Source organism: Podarcis tiliguerta (assembly GCF_965153285.1).
Source record: "Podarcis tiliguerta genome assembly, chromosome: 6".
NCBI lineage: Eukaryota > Metazoa > Chordata > Lepidosauria > Squamata > Lacertidae > Podarcis > Podarcis tiliguerta.
The window spans coordinates 42,565,367-42,571,536 of NC_139539.1; positions in this window are offsets into that span (position 1 = coordinate 42,565,367).

Sequence of the window (6,170 nt, forward strand, 5' to 3'; positions counted from 1 at the left end):
TCCCTTTTTCATTGTGCAATATATCATCTGTCCCCTGTTTGCCAGTAATTAAAGGAATATGTACAGGGGCTCTATAGAATCCAAAAGTCCTGCATATTTTCTCAATAATGTTGAGGCAGGTATTATAAAGATACAGTTCCCACGAAGCCCTTGCTTGCTAAATAGTAATCTGCTATTTGGGTTCACTGTGAGGTTGGAAACCCAGCCTCGTTATCTCAGTTGCCCTCTCTTCTGGACTTTGTTCCATTACCCTGGTGGGCCTCTTTCCCCTTTGTGTATTTTTGGTATGATTAGTATTTCCCTCCAGCATTTCTTTGTTCAATAAGTTAAATGACATTGTTTGAGAGAGACAAAGCTGAGAGTAAGCATTCAACAGTGCAATCCTATGCATATGCACTCAGAAGTCCCATTGAATTCAAGGAGGTATACACCTAAGAATGAGGGTTAGCAGTCTTTTGCAGCAAAAACAAACCTTCCTTGCAACTAGTCCACAAAAAGCTTATGGCTAATAAAATTTGCTTCTCTTTCAAGTGCCACAAGGCTCTCTGTTGTTCACCTAATGTGACCTGCACCACATCTGACAAGCATTGGGAAGTGGAAGAGCTCAGAGAGCTGCTCTTCCTGGGGAAGATGGCCCCATACCTTGGTGGGACAACATGGTAGGTTGTGTGAGGAGCTGCTGGGACTCAGTGCACCTGAACTTCAGGTTGCAGCACCTGTCTATGCAGGCCTTGGACTGACTCCATGCACCCAGTTTACCACTGGATCCTCCCAAATGGGAAGAGGTATAAGGAGGGCTTCCTAGCTCAGTCAGATGGGCTGGACAACAGTATTCCCAAGCTTTAGTATGTTCCTGGATCCTTTGGTCACCTCCACACCAGACATTTAAAGAACATGACTTTCCCCCAAAGAATCCTGGGAACTGTAATGCTCCCACCATAATTTCTAGCACCCTTCACAAACTACAGCTCCCAGGATTCTGTGGGGGAAGCCGTGTGCTTTTTACACATGTGGTATGGGTGTAATGAGAGATTGTCCTCCAGTCCTGGCTTGTTGAGTGCTTCATGCTCCTGGCTTGCCCTATGGTTCTGGCTTTGCTCCTCAACCCATGGCTCCCGATTTCTGGCTCATCTCCTACCACTCCCTATGGCTCAGCCCTGACAGGTGGAGAGGCTTTCTAAGCCCAGATGCTTCAAAATGAGAGGAGGATGTCTGTCTGGGAAGGCTACTGCTTAAGCTTCCTAAGAGCTAAATTAACTCACATAATCCAGACCACAGTGCACTGTAAGCAAAGAGCAAGAATGAACAAGGTACGCTACCCCAAAGTTAGTTTTTGTGCACAATGCAGAGCTCTACATGTTTCTAGCAGTTGGACTATTGATTGCTGGTCAAAGAGAAAATTACTACCCCCTTTGATCCGAGTGAGAATTCCTCCTTGTATTTTGATCTGCTTAAACTTGAGGGTAGAGGGGTCTCTCCAACATTATTTTTTCATTAGGGTAGAAGCCAGTCAACACTCAGCATTTTATCAGGAGCTCTGGCAATCCCTGATGCTTCCCAGGAAGGATGTCCCTTTGCCCCCCCACCCCAAACTAAGAGTTGGTCAAAACATGACTGAGAGACAAAAATAAGACCCCATACAATATATGTCATAAGTGTATCCAGATTTGTCTTGGAACCATTGAGTGTCTTTTCTTTTATGATGCCTGACCTAATTCTACAGATAGTTCCTGCTGGCCTCTGTTTTTCTTTGCCCATAGCATTTTGTCTTAAGAACTTTGTTCCAAACTTATATTTAAGGACACAGCATAATGAGCATATCTTCTGTAGTGGTTTAGGGCTAAAAATGCAGCAACACTTTCACTTCAGAGGAAAATGTAATTCTTGGGCTATTGCAAAGTCTGACTCATAAAAGTTTAAAAAAAAAGATGACTGCATTGATCTTCAAAACCTGGTGCATGTAAACTATTGGAGGATGTCTCTGTGGAACTGTGATCTAAACAGACATTATTCTGTGTAATCTGTCTAGGCGCTTACTGTGGTACGTGGGTGTAACATATTGTACATTACTATTTTATAATGTTAATTAATGCTACTGAGGCACTACTAGTGCTTTCTGGCATGCATCAGTGGATGTACTTGACAGTTATAAACAGACATATGGAGCAGGAAAAACAGGGGCACACCTTTTTTAAAAAACAGCATTCCATGCCATGGGGATTTTTTATTTTTTGGGGAGGGAAAACTAAATATTTTGCCAGCACAAACTGTTTTGAGTGAAGGCCCCATGTAGCAGTTGGCAAGAGAGAGTAGAAAGAGAATTATCCATGTTGTGGGTTTTTGTGTGGTGTTCCATCTGTGTTGGAAGAATGCATGTGAGTTATTTGACAACTGTTGTGGCATGAGCTGGGCGCAGAGTGTTGTGGTGTGCACTCTAGCTGTGCCTCCAAATGTCTTTTCTTGTCTTCACATGCAAAAGGCCTAAACGTAAGCTATTGTTCACAACCTTTGGGTGGGGATAGAAGGAAGGTCTTTCACCCAGAGGGTGTTTCCAAGGTTTCCTCACAACATTGCCTGTCTCAGGGGTGGGCGGACAGAGGGATCTTCTTTGGTTTTTTTTTTACTAGAATCCCAAGATCCATCAATTGGAACAAAGTACAAGAGGCGTACAAGGAACCTTGAGCCCATTAATTTTCCTCTGAGCACTAGAACCGAACACACTTTCAGGCCTTCAACACAAAAATCCATTCCTGGTTACCTAGTCACCCCAGTTTCTTCATTTAAGCAGCATAATATTGTGGGGTCATTTTGTTGCTGACATTGTCAAACTACTGTGAGTCAGACATCCTTGTCAATTTACTTCAAATTCCACAGAGATCAGGAGTAGCTGGTGTGGAGGCCTGGTGCGCAGGAGCCATCCAACCAGTAGCAGTGTCAGTGGTGCTTACCTGGATGGGGCAGGCAGGGCAGCAGCAAGGTCAGAGCTACCAAGGCACACCAGCTTAGCCAATCCAACACTGTTGCTCTTGTGCCTGTGCAGTCCCGACCTTACTACCACCATGCCCCATTCAGACAAGCAGCAGCAACATCCCTGTCAAGAGAGTGGCTTGGCTACACTACCCTTCCATGTCAGCTGCTCCTGCCAGCAGTAGATTCATATCTCCCTTTTATCACCCCCAGCTAAACTACAGTGGTACCTCAGTTTTCGAATGTAATCCATTCCAGAAAACTGTTTGAATTATGAAACGTTTGAAAACTGAATACAGAAAACTCAATACGGAAGCAGCGTAGCATGTTCAACTTCCAAGGCGCGTTCGAAAACCATTTACTTCTGGGTTTACGGCTTTCGAGAACCGAAATGTTCATCAATGGAGATGTTTAAAAACCGAGGTACCACTGTATACCAATGAGTAGAAAATATCACTGAGGTGTCATCTTCTATAGCAGAGGTCAGCAAACTTTTTCAGCAGGGGGCTGGTCCACTGTCCCTCAGACCATGTGGGGGGCCGGACTATATTTTGAAAAAATAAAATAAAATGAACGAATTCCTATGCCCCACAAACAACCCAGAGATGCATTTTAATAAAAGCACACATTCTACTCATGTAAAAACACCAGGCAGGCCCCACAAATAACCCAGAGATGCATTTTAAATAAAAGGACACATTCTACTCACATAAAAACATGCTGATTCCCATACAGTCTGTGGGCTGGATTGAGAAGGCGATTTGCCTTAGGTTGCCTACCCCTGTTTTAGCATCTTGCTGTTCAGCTGTTTGTTTGTCCCCCCCACCCCAGGTGCTTGTTACAATCTTGCTTGCAAACCAAGTATTTTGTTTGCAGAAAAATGAGTATGAAAACTAAGTTGCGAGCGGTAAACTGCTTACATATTTTCCGTTTCATAATCCTATTTTGTTTATCCACATTTCAAAAAGTCATTAATATCTTTTTCTTAAAACATAAAGAAAGGTGCTGCTGCCACTTAGTACTGCCCAACAGAATCTTCTCAGTAGCAGCCCCTCACTTATGGAATGCCCTCTGTCCCCTCCATTATTTGAGTATATATTAATATTCATGCAGGCATTTAATGGTTGTAAGAAAATCTCCCAGCCAGCCTTGAAATTATTTAGCAGTGAGTATATTTGATTGTGTTGAAATGTTTGAATTGGTTTCATTGTTTGCTGCCCTTAGGCTACGCTAAGAGGAAGGGTGGGATAAAAAAATAATAATCTATTAACTAAACAAATAATGATGCACAGAGCCACTCAACACACATCCGAAAGCAGTTTGCTCCTGTGAATGGGATGCTTACAGCTGAAGGCTCCCAAGCACAGTAGTATGCATGCAATGGCCTCATTCCCAAGCCCTAATTTAGAACCCTTGTGTCACACCTTCTGCAGTAGTGAGAAGACAGCAGGGAAACTCCAGAAAAACTAGTTTGGGAGAGTAAAGGAGTGGCAAAGACCATCGTTGTGGAAGCAAGGAATAAATTAGGCAGTATAGTATAGAAAATCGTAATACTATATGGTAGCTGGAAACCTGGAGGAGCAGGAAGTATTTTGGAAGCGACCCATCCTGCCTGCCTAGAAACTTCTCCCCACATGTTCAAAGGCAGTTTTATTATTATATCCACACAGCCAGACATAATGTCATTGCCAACTTATGTCATTTAGAGGCAGGTTCCACAACTGAGCCCTGGCTCAAATGAAGCCCTGCGCATGTAATATGATTGCTATTACTGTATTACATTTATACCCTACTTTTTCTTCATTTTTAGCCTCACAACAACCCAGTAACTGGCCCAGTGAGTTTCATGGCTGAGCGGGGCTGTGAACTCTGGTTTTCGCCGCACGCTCCCCAGGTTCTAGCTCAGCGCTCTAGCAGCAAAGCCACATTCAGGAGAGGATGGCTATTCTTGACCGCCTGGGTTTGCGTCCGCTACAGACAAGCTTAAACCCTGCGACCCGAGCCATGCGCGCCCAGCTCCCCCTGGCGGCCATTGAGAGAACCCTCGGGATCCCGAACACTAACCGGCTTCCGGTTTGACTTGGAACTTTCATTTTGCGCCGGGCGAGCAGAGCTGCGAGAGCGCAGCGCTTCTGCGCGCGAGCCGGTGGCGCATTAAATTGCCTGCAGTCAAGCGCCGGTTTTGGGGAAGAACGACTGAATTGCAACCCCAGGTGCTACGTCGTAGGGGCGGCGGAGGCAGCGACACAAAAGTCCGGTCGCAGCGCTTTGAAGGACAACCGTGGTGATCCCGGTACTCCCGCTGGCCCCAGCCAACGCGGCTGGTGGTCAGGCACGATGGGAGTCGGAGTCCGTCCACATTAGGAGATCCGCACCTCCAGCCGCGCCGCGCAGCCGCTGCTTCAGAGAATCGGAGAATCATACAATTGTATAGTTGGAAAGGGGTTGCGAGGGTCATTTAGCCCAGCCCACTGCCGCGCAGGAGCCTTTTGCTCAACTTGGGTCTCGAACCTACGACCTTAAGATTAAGTGTCTCTTGCTCTACCAACTGAGTAGAGCAGCTTGGAGGCCATTTCTGAGATCAGCCTCCTCGGATGCTTTGTCACCCGCGGAGGAGGAGGATGAGAAGGGCTTTTCGCCGGCAAGAAAGCAACCGCTAGAGTCCCCAAAACGGGCTGATCGGGAAAGAGTTAATCCGACCCCTTCCTCCCTGTCACTGTGGCCGAGATCAGCTTCCCAGCCCCTGCCAGGACTACGGACCGAGCGGCCAAGGTGGGCTAGATGTTTCCAACCACACAAGATTGCTCCTCCTCCTCCGCCTCCTTTCCATGTGGGAATCATAACACAGAATATGGAGAATCGTAGGGTTGGACGTTGAGCGACATTGCAGCTTTTGTTGACAATCCCCTTCCAGCCTTAGCTGCGCCTCCAGTTTGCAATTCCAGCAGTGGGCTACACCGCAGGGTTGTCGCTAGCCATTAATTCTCAGCCCCTGTTCCCTAAATCTGCAGCTAACGGAGCTCTTATATATGGCATTTGGGTTGACCATTTTTAATGCTTAAAAATGCATTGCTTTAACAAAGACCACATAAATTTCACACGAAACAAGACCTGAGTTGAGAAACCTTTTTTATTTTTTTGGTGGGGGGGTCACAGGCGGATCCGCCTCCCGCCCTTTGCTTTCTTAATGGCAGCTGTCGCTT